This window comes from Athene cunicularia, assembly GCF_003259725.1.
Source record: "Athene cunicularia isolate RWA chromosome 4 unlocalized genomic scaffold, athCun1 chr4_part1, whole genome shotgun sequence".
NCBI classification, from domain to species: domain Eukaryota; kingdom Metazoa; phylum Chordata; class Aves; order Strigiformes; family Strigidae; genus Athene; species Athene cunicularia.
The window spans coordinates 30,140,784-30,159,498 of record NW_020799098.1 but is presented as its reverse complement, the minus strand read 5'-3'; the positions used below and the strand labels follow the sequence as shown (position 1 = coordinate 30,159,498).

The following is an 18,715-nucleotide window of genomic DNA, read 5'->3' as shown; positions in this document are numbered from 1 at the left end:
CCCCCCTCCTTCCCAGTAGGAGGCGGGGGAAAAGGGCCGGGTTATCAATTCCCTTGTTAACTCCTCTCCTGTCTCATCCCTTGGGGCGCCTTCTGCCAGGAGAGGATGCTGATGGAGACGATGGTGGTAGTGGGGTGCTCTGGCAAAGGTGGGGGCGTACAGAAGGGTGCCCGAGCTCCCCTAAACCGAGGTTGATGGGAGCCGTGCTGTCTCCGCTGGTGAGAAAAGCGGCCAAGGAGGATTAGTCTTTCCTCATTTAAAGGTTAAGCTCAAAGATAACCTTTGTGACTAACTAGGTCCTGCCTGCAAGGCTTCCCATCCCGAGAGTGTTGAGGGTGAATAATTTTTTTTTTTCCCCCTACTCCAGCACCGACTCCAATTAAAGCAGTCTAAAAATGGCAGATTGCTTCTATACTTTCATATATTTATAGGTGTTTATTAGACAAGTACACAGAAACACAGTCATGTGCCAGGACCCCGGTACTATTAGTGCTATAAACGCAAGCCAAAGAGATAGTCCGGTCCCAAGACTCTATAAATTATGTATAAGAGATTACAGATAGAGAAGAATGTGATGAAAAAAAAAAAAACCAAGCCAGTGTGACAGACAGAGAACTCAGCACAGCATCTCACAAAGTACTGAAGGTACTGAACTACTTACTGTTACATGTAGCCTTTTGCTCGAATCAGTTTTGGAGGTAGCTGGAAGAGGATTATGGGGAAATAATAGGAACATGTCTGTGTATTGATGGGATTTTCAAAACTGCCAAAATGACTCAGGAACATGCATTGCTTTTATTTTGACAATTCCACCTGAACTTAAAAAACCCAAACAAACAAAAAACCAAAACAAAACAAAAAAAAAAGCTCACAAAACAAACCAATAGTGACATGGGAAGACTGTAAGAACAAGCTGAGAAAAATACACTGAAGAACCTAATAGTCTATTAAATATATCAAAGTCATGTAGTAACAATGAAGCTCTTGGTGTTCTTTATTAAGGTATTCAACAGTCAGGGCTGTTGGCTTAAATCATAATTAAACTTCTTAACTCCTTCAAAAAGTTTTGACTGATCTGATTCCTTTACAAACATTGTGTCGCCTTGTCCCTATTATTCCATACTTTCACATATGTCTGCTAATGTAATTACGTAATGTAACATCAGCTAAACTGACTGGTACAGACACATTAGGGTCTGCCATTCCTACACTCTCTCAGATACCTTTTTTGCAAGATGCCATCGAAGTTGCCCTACTGTGCCTTCAGGTACCAAACTCATTTCAGTAAAAGGCTACATTTAACAGTTCATAGTTCAGCACCTGCAGTAACTTCCTACCTGTTTCCTAAAAATTCCTCAAGTGTGAATACCATCTGGTCCATGTTATTTGTTTACATAATTATTGACTTCCTTTAAAAGCTCTTCAGTTTGAAGCAAGTGCCTCAAATTTAACCTTTTTAGAAAAAGATTCTGTTGTAGACGCTCTTGAAACTCCCTGGAGTGAATTCATGCAGCCTTTCTTTCCCCTTATAACCTAATCTTTTCTGGATGTTCTTTAAAATTATTATTATCTACTGGTCCTATATATTCTTGGCCAGACTTCCTGCTTCTGATGCATTTGAAGTAGATGCTAGTCATGTAGCTTAATGCACTTTAGGCAAAAATCCCACAGGTATTAAGGTCTCAGCATGGTATACAAATTTAGGCAGACTGAAAATAGAATACTTTTTCCTTTGAAGTACTATGCATCTACAATTACATAATAAATTGCAGTCCTTAACAACACCTCCTCCCTAAACAATTAAAAGACCTCATCAAAATCAATTTTTCTATATTAAAAAGGATTTAGGTCTCTAAATTAAGTGACCAAATGTTGGGAAAGCCAGAAGGCTACCCATGAAACCTTAATTCAGACCTCTTGTGCATGTGCCTTGCAACCCTGTACTTAATTATGAGCCTGTCTGCAGAACCAGGCTCCATTTGAAACATCCGAAATTACATAGTGGCAAGCATGTGAGACTTGCTAATTATGTCTCCTTTTGTATTCTCATCCATTTATTCCTTTACTTTCTAGGGTCTCTTTTCTGTTCATCCCTTATCATCCCTCATGTGGAAATTTCTCTTTTCCCTGGTCTGAAACCCTTACCCTTAGATAACCACTTCTGTAGTGAATCAGGTAAAGATTTTTACCATAGGGTCACAGAGATTGCTAATTATTCCTCAAAAGTTATTTGTTATTTTCCTCCAAAGGTGGAAAAAAAAAAATGAAAAGGAAGGAAAACAAAGACAGGAAGAAAGAGAGTAAAAGCCAAGGAAACAAAAGTTTCCAGATTGAAGCAGAAGGGAAATAAGGAATTGAGGTCAGTCTTCATCATATCATAGAGCTTCCTTCTTACAAAAGATCAGCTCTCGGACTACAAACTTTACAGTGAGAGACAGTTGTAGATGACAACAAAAGGAAGGCATTAAGTTGCCTGATGTCTTGGAGGGGAAGAATCATACTGTATGTATAAATAATGCTGACTGTCTCAGTAGACATTCTGGAAAATTGATTGTTTTGTTTTTTTTTTAATTTGGGACAAAAACTCTACTTTCTATTTGCTTCTCTTGAAAGAAGGCCTCACCAGTCAAAGTCATTGTTTCCTTTCTACACTAGGTAGTACAAAGAATAAATACTTTTCAGAGGCTTATTATCTATGGATGTGCTTGAGATGTAATAATCAGCTAATTACTTACATCTTTGGTGAATTTGGTCTTCACATAGAATTGGAATCTTACCTTCAAACTGTAATGGTGTTTTAAAAAGCTTTCCAGCAGAACTAACAAAAATTGGAACCAGTGGTGTTTGTGACATTATCAGTAAGTTAGCATTATTACAGTGGGCTAAAAGAAGTTTTTCCACTTCATGGGAAATTTTAGACCTGAAACGGGCTAAAGCAATAACTATTCAAGAGTCTCTTTTTTTTTTTTTTTTTTTTTTTTTCCCCTGGAACATGAAAATTAAAAGAAAATTTGAGCTAGAAAAACCTACTATTTTCTAAATGAAGTGGGTCTCTGAAGGCCTAAGCTCCCCAGTCAAATTCAGATAAGTATATTTTGTTTGCCAATCAATCTTAATATCACAAAATTCACATTTTTGAAACAATGGCTAAAAATGGTAGTTACTACTGAGCACCTCAGTCATTAAAGACTTTCTGACCCTTTTCCATACACTTTCTTCTTTGCAATCATTGGCACTAGAAACTTGATTTCTTTAAAAAAAAATCAGATGCTCTACTTCTTATTTCCTTCTAGGAGTTTTAATAATAAAAAGTATCCTCAAAATTGTGATAATACCGCATGCTGAGCCATACTGTAGTTGTAATGGATTTCCCTTGAATGGGATAAGAAAGCAGAACTAAGTTACTGAAAGTAAGGCATGTTACAGTCAGTAAAATTAAACACTCATGACTTCAGGGACATAACTGTGCGGATATATTTTCACGCAGGCTTAATATGCAAAGCAAGCTCATATTGTGGGAGATTTTTAATGTGTGGCCTTCATAACCTACCATGCAGAGCTGCTATGGGGATTAACTAGTTAAGATTTGTAAAGTGCTTTGAAGATTATAGGGCATTAAGTTGCATAAGTGCTAAGCGCTATTATTTAATACTTAAGTATTATAACCAAGCTTTACAGGACAATTATGTTTACCTCACAGTATGAGACTTTGTGATTTCAATGTAGTTGCAAGAGGTAAAGCAAGCAGAACAGACCACAAAAGAGTGAGATTCCTTTCTTGTTTCACAATCAGACTAAAGCGAGATACAACTGTAATGGTGTTGCAGAAAATGTAATTGAAAAATAATTATTATGAAATGTAATAGTAGATCCAAGAAATCCACATAAAAATGCAGGGCTCCTTAAGGTGCCAGTTCTGCCATCCTTACTTAATCTATGTCCTATCTTCCCCAAGTGGACCCACTGCCTATTCTCCAAGTACAATTCCAAACCCCAAATCCACAGATTGACCAAATACATCAATTATATTACCTGAAAACGTTGCCAAGTGACAGTAAGGATGGGTAAAATTTGTACACCGATAAACTGTACTTCATATATATTTTTGTTTTGACTTAATTAAAAATTATTTAAGTCAAAATTTTGGAAGAAAGATGAACATAGAGACACTGTTGTCTTTATCAATCAGACTGAGAACACCTTTTTTTGATACAGTTGCTTTGCTGAGTTTCATTTTGGTATCAACCTTCCTCTCCTTTGTTTTGTAATGTCAGTTTTCAGGAGAAGTAGTAGTTGTTGGGGGTTTTTGTGGCATCAAAGGGACAGAGCATTTGTTAATAAAATAACAATTCCAAACAGAAACAATATGACATAGTTTTGTGCCTAACTATGTTGGAGACAGAGCAACACAAGAGTTTCAGGACTGCTGACATCCCCACACTATAGATGTTAGGATGGCATATTTTCAGACCCTGAGCTACATCCCAGCATCTTGAAGCCATAAGACCTTATTTGGCATGCAGGGAAAGAGTTGAATTTATTTACCTTACAAGGACTAATTATTATTCAACAGCAGTCTCTTTGCAGGACAAAGCACTCGGTACTTAAATTTCTTGCCTCTGCAAAAGTGCTGCAGACATTTCACAAGGACAGGCTTTTCAAATATATACATTTCCTCTCTGTGGCTAAGAATAAAGATTACTGCCCTATAGTGTTTTGACATTTTGATCTGAATTGAAGCCTATAATAAAAATGCACTTCACTGAATGTCTCCACTATCAACCAAAATTCAGCTTTTCCTGAGTAAAGTAAGCTGCAGGCCTCTAATGCTCCTACTTCTCTTTGGAAAGCATAAACTTTACTTCTTCTGTTACATTATTAACAATCATTGTGTCACAGGAGATCATTATTTGTCCCAAAACACATGTAAAGTCATGAAAAAGCCAGAGCTCAACTTAGCTTTCTAGACATTGATCCCTGTCCCAGATGCTTTTAGCCATTCAACTTAGAAACATCTTAAAACAGACTAGAACGGTGCAGTGCACATTGTTCAGTTAAAAGATTTGTCTACATACGGTGGCAAATTTGACTCTACATACTCTGTTAACAGGTTCTTACCAGTCTTTTGAACAGCTGTCCCAGGAGATGTGGGAAACTGGAGGTAGTATACTTCATTCAAACTCAGCTCCTTAAGCTCAAAGCATTCATGCAGAGATTCAGGGCTTCTTTGTTCCTATCCAGATTTATTTTCCAGTCCTTTATCTGAGGATCCACTCACCTCTGTAGTTGCTCTCCCACCTCAGTGTCACAGCTAAAGCAAGAAAAGCAGCTCAGCAGTAACATTCTTTTGTCTTCAGGAAGTTTTTTCTTGGATTTCCTTACTTCCTTCTGTTTTGTTTAGAGTCTTAAGTCATACAATGGCAGCTACTTATTCATTTTAGTTTCAAATTATGGGTTACTTATGCTGTTGCTCATACCAACAGTAAACCACTTGACCTGCAGTATTCTTAATGCTTATTTTGGCAGAAGTGAAATTGTGTTTCTGAAAGGGCAGATATTTACCAGGTGTATTACAAATCTAGTTAGAATTTGAAAAAAAATGAGCTGGGTCTTCTGATGCCTGAGTTACTGAGCTCGAAAGATACAATGGCTGCTATCAATGTCACGTACTGTGCAGACCATGACACACGTGGTTTGGAAACAGCTGTATGTGGCTCAGTTTTCACGTGATTTTAGTGTATTAAGCAAGACCAAAACACTGTAAAAATAGAGCCATCAACAAATGGTTTTGAATGTTGCTTAAAACCAGTATCTGGTATACAGGACAGAAAGAAATATAAGCAGCGAGCATCCCATCAGTCCCTCCATGCAATGGATCACACACCACTAAAAGGCAGTGCCTATGTGTCATGCTGGCAGTAGTCACATGCAGCTACACAGTGGACAGTATCAAAAGACAGCATTCCACAGTCTCCTCATATTCACAGAAGACCAAGATCCATTACATACCCACACCTGTCAGGACCAAACTGCTTGTCTCGACCACCTCCCATTTTCTCATCCATCAATACATTTCAAGGGATAGTTGTGGCAAGGAGGTTAGTCTAATTTAATTTCTTCTGATCACCAAGGAGCAGAAAACATATGCAACACACTCCAGTTGGACCCTCATGTCCAAATTGCATCAGAGATAGGAAAAGAGTCTCCTGTTAGCTACACATGTGTATAGCTCAGATTTCCATCCTGAGCAGAGAAAAAAGGTCTGTCTTGGCAAGGAAAGTTGTTAACATCAAGGAGTCTGAATTTGAGTTCTTAATATTTCTAAGCTTATTCCCACAGTATTCCTCCTGCATACTCAATGAAGTGAAACACTGAAAGTGCTTCTTCTGCTCCTTTGTATTTAAAAAGGGATTGATGGAAGGGAGCCTTTTGGAAGCAGTTCTTAGAGATGACACAGAGACCCATTATATTTCAGGACCTTTTTCTGTTTCTTTACCTATGCCCATTTTTAAGTTAAAGTAACAAGAGTGAAATGTCTTATGCTTCATTTCTGATTTTCTCTCCCTTCTTTGCACATTTAATTTAGTTTCATGAAAAGATATTTTGAAAAAAACAAAACAAAACAAAACAAAAAAATGAAGAGAACCCTACTAAAAATAAATCTAAGCAAAGAGCATGTGTTGAAGAGCTGCAGAGTCCTCTCAGTCTGGAACAAGAGACAGTCAAAAATGTGACTTTTTCTCACTCCCATAACAATTCACCAAAAATTAAACAAGAGCTTCTCAAGATCCGGGAAAATCTCCTCAATGTTATGGGTCCCCCAACAGGGGGATGGGATAGGCAAATCTCTATCCATGTATATCACCTTCTCCCTGGACCACTTAACTCCAGAATCTACCTTTCTGCATCCTCCTATGAGCAAGAAGAAACTCAGATCCAGCAATGCAAGTGGAAATGGAAGTGAGTGTTGAAGAGCAATGATGTGATGTTCCAGAGAGCACACCTAAAAGATCCTTCTCAAAGGCCATCTCTAACTGCATGTTTACAACGTTGTTCACAAAAGAGGGTCTCCAGCCAATGCTGTGATAGATGTCTGATTAAGAGATCAGAAAGCCTTAAAAATTTGGCTTTGGGAAGTAGAAGAACAGACTGTATATCATGTTCTACCCAAAACCTTCTCTCCTAAATCCCTGTCCCTCCTGCCTTGTGCCTCCTCCCCAGCCCACAAAATTGCAGGTGTGCAGGTGTATGAAAGAACCACTAGGCTGTGCTCTGGATAGGAATTAAGTCAATTATTAGGTCCTGGGAATCTTACTCTCTTTCCATACCTGAAACTTTTTGATATGCAGTCCAGGAAGGAGAAAAATCTTGGGGAAAACCCTGACAAGCTGCTGAACTGCTATTTGTATTCTAGGCAGAAAGGAACACGGCCTCACCCAGATATTTCTCTTTTTCAATGCAGGCAATAGTCCCCTTACAGCCATCCCTCCCAAGAAGCACCATGCTGAACAGGGGTGTTCACTGCAGTCGCAAGGGCAGCAAGTACTGAGTTGCGATCCTGCTGGCTACCGCTTTCTCAGGTGGTGGTTTTATTACTGGGAAAGGGGTTAAATGGAGTTTGAAGGGAGTTGCCTGTAATTTCCATCTGAGTCTTTACCAGTGGTCTCCACTTGTTGACAACCCTTTTTTCTCTTTTTAGAACAAATTGTCTTTCTGAATTTCACTTCTCATCTTGAAAATGCACTTTCTTTAGTTTACTAAAGCTATAGGTTCACTTGTGTCTCTGAAGTGAGATCTACCGGTAAGACCACTCAAAATGAATAACAGAACTTTAAAAGACTTTGAAAGGGTCAACCATTTTAGACTTACCCACTTTCTGAGGACTTTCAGATTTCTCATTTGGAAGAAAACTGTTGTTATACTCAAGGTCACTGGTGGGGAGGAGAAGTTAACATGTTTCTCTGTTGATGTCATTCGGAGCTTTTAGGCCTTCAGAGAGTGACCCCTGGCAGGAAAAGCACCTGACATGAGCACTAGAAAGATGTGGTTAAAACATAGCCCCCCAAAAATCTTAAAGCAAAAGGATGTGTAAAATGTTCTTGAGCACTAGAAGACTTTAGGGTAGCATCTTCATGTTTTGACAGGAACTGCAACAAAGATCTGAAGGGAAATATCTGATCTGTATCAGAGAGGGACAGAAGTTAGAGGGCTGAGATATGCTACAATTCATTCAAACGAATTAATCAAACAGGCCATGGCACCTCTACTCCCTGGCCAAGATGCTGAGTGCTATTACATGGGACAGGGAGCAGGGAACTGCCTTTCAGGAAAAATCCCCAAACCTGTGCTGTCTTAAGAGCCAAGCTCAGGAATTATCTGGTAAAATCCTGTGTCATTTACTAAAATATTGCAGGAAACATGCTAATAGCTAAAGAGTTTGGACCATTGGAGGACAGTGGCTGAGCCCAAACCCCTCTTTTTTTTTAAACCTTGACAGTATAGATGTACACCTTGGTCCTGTTTACCTGAAAAGAATCCTATGCCCTGCTATCATGGGCAGTGGCTTCTCTGATATGGCTTCAGCTCAGGCATGCCCACCCCTCACAAACAAAAGCTACATAAGACAGGTTTTTCTTTCCAGGTCCAACAGATGCCACTGAGGCAAGATACAAGCTCTGAAAGCTGCTCACTCATGGAAAGCAATGAGTTAGTTGAAAACCAGGAGGAGGAAATGGAGGTGGATTAAAGCTATTGCTATGTGCCTAAAAGAACAGCGTCTTGAGAAGAACGTTCCCACTCTCCTGTTTTCTACAGACAGAAAACGTTTCTGCTTGTATAGCATTATGATCATGTATTATTCACGATCCTTACAGCTATCTCGTAACTACCTTCATACTGTAATGCAGTCTTTATCTTCTCTGCATATGCTTACACAGTAAGTTGTTTTGCTTCTACTAGTTTAGCCACTACCAATCACACTTGTCACATAGCTGTGCACTAGTTCTGCATTCACAATGCAGATTTTTAAAGCTAGATGTAGACGCACATCCCTGCACTTAGACTTGACAACATACACAATTCCCCCTAAATCAGACAAATGAATGCTGCTGAGCCATCTGTTTGAAGATATGTTTAGTTATATAACCTGAGTTACAAGTATTTCCTCACAGAAGAAGAAATCTCAGGTTAGGTGGCTACAGAGAGAGGTCTGTGCACCTGAAATATCCCCATAAGACTGGGAAATACAATGCAGGAACTGTATAAGACCCTTCTGAAGCCTAACAGGATCGCCTACGTCATCACAAATGGCACTGAAGTCTATACTTCAACCACTGAACTGAACCCCAGTATCTCTACTTGAGTGAATATCTAAGATCCCTTTAGTCAATATGAGATCTACTCAGACCTATTCAGCTGGAGTTCAGAGAGCAGATCAGGTGGCAAAATAGAGAGATGGTTGGATTTATGAGTCCTAATCTTTCCAAAAATTGTGTTCTTTTTGGCTGATTCACAGTAAGAATCACAAGACCAGACTCTGTCCCCAAATTTGCACATGCTACTAATGTGGTACCCATTGAGATTCTTACATTGCTTTAATAAAGGCTTACAGGCAGCCCAACTAGAAATTTGACTTGCTGTCGTCAGTGTACTACATACAGATAACTTTACATTGTTGTGGAAGCATGCAATTTGTTGGGGTTTAATACAATTTTAGACATCTTTACTTCAGCATTAGTAGTTCACTTGTATTACTTCACAGTTCGCTTTATACCATATGTATACGTAGACCATATTGTAATAGAAACAAATATTCATTAGAAATTTTCAGTGCTCCTCTCCAAGAATCATGATATTTTGCCTAGTTTATGTTTGGTATTGTTACAAATGAAATGTTTTTGCATTGTATATGTCTCACTTGTTCATTTCACTGTATTCTTCTGTTCTAAACACTCTCAACCTGCACTCATCATCTAAGCATCAGAATCATTTTTCAAGCATGTGAGTAGTATGAAGGGTATAGCGTCAGTCAGCAGTCCCATGATTCTGCCTTGTCTATTTAGCTCTGTCCTTGCATCAAAATCTCATATCTGAGGCTGGAGATGAGTTTAGTGGACATCCCAGCCCAAAAGGCGGACTACCCTAGCACACAGCAGCTGAATTCAGCACTGTGGCAGGAAGGTATGGTGTGTCGCATCTTTTAAGCATACCCTAAATCCTCTAAAACCTTTCCATGAGCATCGATGAGCATAGATGAGCTTATTCAGGAGTCTTGTAAGAAAGTGATTCTCTCATGGAGAAAGATCATGTGAACAAACCTTTCCAGAACTTGTGCTGGTGTGGATTCAGGACACGCAGTTGTCAAAGGATCCCCCTAAGGTGGATGCAAGTTGTACAATCTGCTATGTACCGGCCCAGGTCATAAATGACTGACTGGTCCCAATGAAGGCAGCACATATTTCTGAGGTGACTGGAGACAGGGGAAAAGAAGTAGGTTCCTATGTTACACCTCCAAGCCCCAGAAGTTTCTTTTTATTTCTGCTTTACTTCTGAGGTTTTTCAGGGCTTTGCAGAGAAAATGGTATTTCAGCAATGGTTATCTCTTTCACAGAATCACAGAATCATCTAGGTTGGAAAAGACCTTGAAGTTCATCTAGTCCAGCCATTAACCTAACACTGACAGTTCCCAACTACACCAGATCCCTCAGCGCTATGTCAACCCGACTCTTGAACACCTCCAGGGATGGGGACTCCACCACCTCCCTGGGCAGCCCATTCCAACCCCTAACAACGCATTCTGTAAAGAAATGCTTCCTAATATCCAGTCTAAACCTTCCCTGGTGCAATTTGAGGCCATTCCCTCTTGTCCTATCACTTGTTACTTGGTTAAAGAGACTCATCCCCAGCTCTCTGCAACCTCCTTTCAGGCAGCTGTAGAGGGCGATGAGGTCTCCCCTCAGCCTCCTCTTCTCCAGACTAAACATCCCCAGTTCCCTCAGCCGCTCCCCGTACGACCTGTGCTCCAGACCCTGCACCAGCTCCGTTGCCCTTCTCTGGACACGCTCGAGTCATTCAATGTCCTTTTTGTAGTGAGGGGCCCAAAACTGAACACAGGAATCGAGGGGCGGCCTCACCAGTGCCGAGTACAGGGGTCAGATCCCTTCCCTGTCCCTGCTGGCCACGCTATTGCTGACACAAGCCAGGATGCCATTGGCCTTCTTGGCCCCCTGGGCACACTGCTGGCTCCTGTTCAGCCGGCTGTCAATCAGCACCCCCAGGTCCCTCTCTGACTGGCAGCTCCCCAGCCACTCCTCCCCAAGCCTGTAGCGCTGCTGGGGGTTGTTGTGGCCCAAGGGCAGCCCCCGGCATTTGGCCTTATGGAAACTCCTCCAGTTGGCCTCAGCCCATGGCTCCAACCTGTCCAGGTCTCTCTGCAGAGCTAACAGTCCAGACTCCCATATGGATAGCAGAGAAAAAGACAGACAGACAGCTCCACAAGGCAGTTTGTCTCACTCTTAAAAAGGTGGGATGACTTGTCTTCCTGGAGTGCCTCATATTGTCTGCTAAAAGGCTAATTCAACAAACTAAATTGGAGCACATACTTAATGTTTAGATTAGTATGGCCAAGTAAGAGGTATATAGCCCCAACAAAATGATGTGATTTGACTAGAAGTGATGATTAAGGGCAGGACTACTGTTTTATACTTCTAAAACCAGAAAGATAGCAAAGAGTAAATGCAGGATCATATTTTACTATCACTACTCACATTCAGTAGTGCTTCCTAGTTGATTAAGTTGTTACTGGCTATCAGTCCAAACCTGCATAAAGAAATTTAGCTTAATTTAAGAAAAATCAGGCTGTTTGAGAGTTAACATACACTACTAACATATTCTGTCAGGAAGGGAACAAAGTGTTTATCCAAGGACCAAATTTCGACTTTTTGTCAATGAGAGTTGGCTACATAAATCATCTGATGATCTGGACACCAGTTCCAAGTCTCCCTTGCTGTGTATACTGCTATATACCTGTCTGATTACAAGCCTGAAGAAGTGCTTCAGCTAGGTCAGATATTTAAATTTTAAATCTAATATTCATATGAATTTTTAACATGTCATGAAAACCTGTAGTTCATAGATCGTTTACAATAAGGCATGAAGGCACTCTTTGCCACCTCTGACTGATTCATCCCTCAGATCAACAAAAATCCTTTCAGAACTTTGAGATAAGCTAAAATATGTGCCTTTGTAAAACATGCCAGAAGAGCTGGCTCTGCTCTGTAAAAAAAAAAACTTACTCAGGCTTCCAGCCAAGAAAGAAGAAGTGGTACAAATATACTTCTTAGGAAGGACCATCTCAAAAAAGAAAACCTAACAACCATAAAGACTAGGCAGATGAGGTTATTTTCCTTGACCATATGAGGGATGCTGCTGCCTGACCTAAAGAATTGTCTTTGCCATCGTTACTGTTGATGTGGCAAGTTTAGCCTATTCATTTGTTGGAAAGGAAAAAAATGTGACCAACAAATTTTTCTCTTTGTGAAGAACAGAAACTTGGGGAAATATCACATTCTTTGGTCATTATTGTTCAAAGAAGTTTAATCAGAAAGATGTCACCTACAAAGCTATCTACAGATGCATGAGTAATTTCATTGTAGACAGCTATGTTCACGAAGCATAAAGGCATCAGTGACAAAGAAAGAAAGAAGAGAAGCAGTGTGTGAGTTTTCTCATCTTCTAGTGAGTTCCCACATTTCTCTAGGAGTTTTCAGCAACTCTTCTGGAAAGAGCAGCAACTTCAGTTGTAGCTGAAGATAAAAATGCCTGTGTTTAGGGTCTGACTGAACAGTTCTATTACAACTTCCCCTGCCTCTGGTGGTTTCTGAGGGACAACCTCTTGTTCTACAGTCTCAGACTGCTTTTTTCAACCCTTGCTTCCTACCATAAATGTACAAGGTTGCATCTTCAGGAATGGCCATTGCTCCTGGGATCCAAGGCATTTGGTTTTGCCTTGTCTGCCTGTTGGTACATTTACAAGTCCCTAATGGCTCTGACATTAGTATCTAACCTCTTTGTTCCCCATCTTGAGCAGAATTTCAACACACAGGGCTTCGTTTACTTACCAAGGAGATCCACACTCACAGGTAGACCACATTCAACACTTGAGCTAGCTCACTTAAATCCTAGTATAGGTAACCTTGCACTGAATCTCAGGAGACACTATAGACATAGGCACAAATTTTTCTTTCAGCTCTCTGTGTCAGAGGAGCACTGAAAATCAGCTTTACTGAATCCCTGAATATGAAGCTAAATTTGCAAAATAAAGGGATTAGGCTTTTCCAGAAAATCGTCTGTGGGTAGAGTGCAGATCTGGAAATCTAACTCCTAGGGAAAGGTAGATTTTTTTGTAAAACCACAGAACCCATTATTCATATTTTCCAGAAGCTAGCTGAGGACAAGATTCACGTGCTACCTTCTATGAATGCCATCCTTATGTGCTTAAATCTCACCATATGGATGAGCTTTGGCAGATGCCAAACTGTTAGTGCCATGAGACAGATGAATGTCTGAAAGAACTGAGCTTTCAACGACAAGCACTACAACACCTACATGTGCCTCAAGGAAGAAATCCCTCTGTATCCTTAGCCAAAGTCCCTTTGTTAAGGAACATTGCCTTCTGTCTTGATTTCACACTGTTCTCTGCCAGAGTATTAGTCTAAATTTCCTGTCTTGTCCCATTATGTAAGCTTCATCTTAAAGCTTACTCTAGCATCTTAGTGACAGATACATCTTTTTATAATTGATATCCAGCAATTAGTTTTACACTTCAGTTTCATTTTATCATTTCTGTAAAAGTATCTGAAAGAGTTAATAAGATTTAAATATTCTAAATAAAATATGAGGCATTATCTGCTTTATTTTATGCTAGAAATTATGCACCTAATTACAATGGAAAATTATCTACCAGTGTATCTGAGTCATTCTCCATGATATTATCAAAGTTAGTAACAGCCTTATTGGGACTGTCCAGGGAATAAGAAATGCTAATTATATTGTCTGGCTCTGACTGGTCTGATAGTACTTTACAAAAATAAAAAGCTATTGTATGTAGCCTATTTAAATCTAACATAATTGGGCTGCATGAACAGAAGTTTAGAAAAAACCTAATGTGGGCTTTGCTATTTAAAGAATCTTGGAGGCTAATTCAAACAAAGAATGCTCTTTTAAAAATGTGTGTTTGATTATTTTTTCAAGCTTTTCTGATTGATTTGGCATGCAGGGGAGTAATAAAATTGTAAGCACTGTGACAAAACTGTCTTGAACAGAAACTGACATTCCTGACAAATCGTTTTGCTTTTCTCTTTTTTTTCTCTTAATGTCCAATAGATTTAAACATAAATATGTAATTCACTGCATAAAAAATGAAAGTCTTTAGACCTTTTTATGAGTCTATCCTGGAATTGATGAGCTAATGGGATTTATTTTTCTTAAACAAAAGAAGATATCTTATCTTACATATCACCTGCCATTCAAGACAATAGTGTCTTTGCCCAGTCTCAGTCAAAGCAGACAGAATTCCTAACCTGACTAATTTTCCTTGATAGCCTACCCGCTGCACACATGGCATTTTTCATGGGAGAGAAGCAGTGAGGAAGATTTTACTCGCAATATGCTATGGTTTTGCATGTAAGCAATGACCAGGACAGCCTTTTTTTAGACACCCAGAAACTTCTTGATAAGAAATGTGACAGTTACTAAATATATGCAGCAGCTGTTTTGGAAGCTAAGGAAAGGGCCGCAACAGACTATACATGAAAAATTGTCTGGAATTGAGACAGAGAGCAAAGACATAAAGAAGGTTATAAATGCAGGAGATAATGAGGATGCTGTAGTTAACTGGTGGAAAACTGAACTTTACAGGGAGCTAGATCTCAATATCTGTATCATACCTCAGGTATGAGCTACATGTTTCTGTTTCCTGGTAGCTGAGTATCTGCTGGAATCCTGCTAGGCATGGAGACTAAACAGGCTCTTATAAACGTCCAAATTTACATATTATATTAAATTCTTAGACGAAAATATGTCATAGTAAGAAAGAAAGATGTCAGTTTAGCTGTGGTCTGTGTCATGAAGTTCTCGATAGTATTCCAAATGTTTTTTACTGTATTTCATCCTGGTCTCTGTACACTATTTTAAATTTTAATTAATTTAAGAAATGCTATGGTTCTCTCATTGGATATTGTCTGGAACTTACTAACAGGTTCTCATCAAAGTTTTTTATAATATATCTCAGGGATTTATTGAAAGTCCTGAAAGAAACTGGCAGTGCTCAAGCTAAGCAGCAGGCAAATACAGAACAGCTACATATTACAGAGCCTCAGTGCTCATCTCATACCTTATCTGCACCTTCTCTAGTTTCCAAAAATATAAGCAAACCCAATGACAATTGTGTCTCAACAACATCTAATGCCATTAAATATCAGTGCCTAAATCTATGAGAAGAAAAGGTCTCCCACACAACCTCTACACAGAAACCAACTTTGCCTTCTCAGACCTAATACATCGTGTTTAAAGGAACACATTTGTTCTAAAATATTTTAGTTATAAAAAGCTTTATCTTCTATCCTGTTCCACAATCAATATAACCAGAAAACCCTTTCCCTCAGTTGCTGTAGAATTATTGCCACCTTAATAATCTTTTACTTCCTAACTACATAGGAAATTGCCTGGGTAGCTTCGGGAGTTCAGGATGTAGGAGAGATGTGCATGAGTAACACACAAAGCCAGTGCTGCAGTCACTTGGGCATCACTGCTTTATATTTCCCAGCACACTGACCAGGGCCACAGTGCTGCTTCAAGCCTATTCTGTGTATTAACATATCACCATCTAAGCTAAAAAGCAAAGTATACAAAAAATAGATTGTCATTTCCTTTCCCTCTAAGGGTACAGGGATCACTGCCACTGTGTTTTGTCCCTCTCTGAGCTTTAGGATTGTCCCTGTTGAACATTCTGTTGGAAGGTCTACAAGGGCCAGCCCTGAAGTCTAGCTGTTACTCCAAGCTGGAGTCATGTTAGAGCCAAGTTGGAGCCAGGTTCAAAGACATCTGTGTTTCTCTGCACTGCACCTTCCAGTATGCCTGTCTTTGGGAAAATGTTTGACGAGCAGGGAGCCAGCTAGCATCCAGCTGGGCCTCACAAATCAGGCTCTGCTCCAACTCAAAGCATCTGTTCTGCTCCAGATGAGCTGTCCCTTGAAGCAGAACAGCTGTACTCCTGTGACAGTCGTCTTAACTAAAGCACTTGCACAGATACACTGCAAGCCAACCCGCCAGTGAATAACATAGGCAACTGCAACACATCATTTCATCCCAACTCCCTATTGTCACATGTTTCTGACATATACATCCTTTAAAAAATAATTGGCCTCAGACTACCTTATGGGATTCAGGTCCCATTTCAGGTTGTGTCTAGACTCACTACACACAAATAGTAGACTCTTGTGGCCTCTCTCAGAAATGTGTATGTACAAAATGTCTGTTTCCTCCCACTGATCCAAGAAAAACCTCTCAGTCAAAGTGAGGGAATTCAGAAATTGAAATGAAATACCATATCAGGCTTCAGAATGCCTTCATTGAAGAAGTGGGCAGAAGGCAGCAGATTCCTTCCCACTGTCTCTCCAAGATGTCACACTACACTCCTGATAAATATACTGCAGTCCTACAGTATGGACACAAGGCCACATTCAGTGATCAGAGGAAAATATTCTAAAGTCAAAACACATCAGCAAATATTTTACTGATTTTTGTATTTGAAAGCATTAAGAAAGGCATAGAATTAAACTTTGAAAGTTTAGATTTACTCTCTGTTCCCCTTCAAACCCTCTGAAGTCATAACCACCACCACTAGAAAAATAACTACCAACTTTAAATGACTAAAAAGGTTCAGTCACAATCTTAGCCCTCTAACTGTTCAAGTGAAGCAACTCATGTGCATGAAGGTTTTCATGTGTGTACATTTTGCAGAATCACAGTTTATTTAGTGAAACATCCTAGTGAATAAGCATCTCCTGTTAAAATCCCTTTAAGCAGCTGTGTGAATGGCTGTTAGCATGATTGGAGGACAATTGCTCCATGAATTATCTTCATTTTTCTGCAAAATATAAATGCTATTACAAGAAGCTAGTAAAAACATTATGAAAATGAGTCATTAGACCTAGAGTTGCAGGTGATATGCACTGAGAAACATTTACATATATTTCTAGAGAGTGCATCATGATTACTGCTGCCTTCCTGGGGAAAAAAGGTGATTCTTGCAGAGTAATTATAACTACAAGAATCTTAAAGTTGCTGGTTCTTACATTACCATGATTCTCCCACATGCATTTTGAAAACACCCAGTATTCTACTCAGTTATATAAAATTCTCTTTAGATGGCAATCTTTGATTTCAAGGGAAGAGGGTTTTTTTTCAAGTCTATGCTTACAGACATGAAAAATGTTTTGCCTCATGGATCTCCCTTAGCTGTGCTGCTTAACTTCAGGGCTCAATGCTGCTATTATGAACTAAATTGCATATTGTATCTACTTTAATAAAGACAAATAAATCTTCTGGAATGGAAATATTCAAGCACCTCAAAATTATCTAGGGTCTTTGTTCTCAATATACCAACATAGTTCCCTTAGGCCCCCAAATACAGAGAAGAAGTAAGACCTAATGTCTGATATACCTGTGAGCTGATATTGCACATGCAGCACCTCTATCCTTACCTATCTCACTGCAAAACAGAGAGAACTGCACTGAGAACAGTGGGGCTAGAATATGACCTTCCACTGCTTCTATTCCATCTGTGAGGTTAATTTAGAATTTATCTTACGATAAAGACGACTGTAGGCATTTTCCCTTTGTCATAATACCTAATACAATTCACACAAATGTTGCTGTTGCTGATCTGCTGCCACTTTAAAGGACTGGAGCTCCACGATCAAAAAAAGTCAAGGGAGTTATCTACTGCACATCAGTTTCTATATACTACAGCTGACAGCACATTAATTGTCTTCAGTTGCTCTACTGGCAAAAGGATTCAGTTATTTTCACTGATGTATATAAGAATCGTCAATAGTCATCCCAAATCCTTGAAACACTCAAGGCTTCCCTATTTTTATTTTTCATATGTGAAAATAGTGATGATATCCATAAATACAGAAATCATCAAGTAGAACCCAGAGTAAAGTATAATTGATATCCATAAATACAGAAATCATCAAGTAGAACCCAGAGTAAAGTATAATTTTTGCAAACAGGTTAAAGAATGAGTTCATTTTCAATAGACTTCCAAGGAGACTTCACAGAAATTTAATGAACAGAATACTTCCAAACACTGCAACCCCTGGCAATAAATGCCAGTTTAAATCAAGGGATCACTCATTCCTATTATAGCTCCTCAGATGGTAGGAAACTAGTGGTTCCATGACCAGGCTGGAATCTGAGGATTGGGACTTTCCCAACAGCTGTCAGGCTTACAACATTTCTCCTCACTCATCTTACATTTGGGTCAAATTACTCTCAGATTGCACAAATCTTACAGTGAGATCAACAATATTTCTAAATGTGTTTTGAATAACAACACTGGAAATTGTATCAAATATAAATAAACATTGTAAATTATTTTAGTTTGGAAGCCTGGCATTATCTGGCAAAAGCAAACTGCATCTTACAGTGC

General features: G+C 39.3%; 1 protein-coding gene across 7 annotated transcripts in view; it reads right to left on the bottom strand.

The window, feature by feature from the left end:
- TRMT9B (tRNA methyltransferase 9B (putative)) overlaps positions 1–18,715 on the bottom strand; it is a 118,551-nt gene that overhangs the window by 23,364 nt on the left and 76,472 nt on the right. For 3 of the 7 annotated variants that reach the window (XM_026846521.1, XM_026846526.1, XM_026846524.1), the window contains exons 3-4: positions 7,870–8,021; positions 5,119–5,311 (exon numbers count right to left, since the gene is read on the bottom strand). The exons of 2 other annotated variants lie outside the window; for them this stretch is intronic. The gene's annotated coding sequence lies outside the window, so the exon portion shown is untranslated. The remainder of the gene's footprint in view (positions 1–5,118; positions 5,312–7,869; positions 8,022–18,715) is intronic. 2 more of the 7 variants (XM_026846522.1, XM_026846527.1) reach the window with 1 other exon arrangement.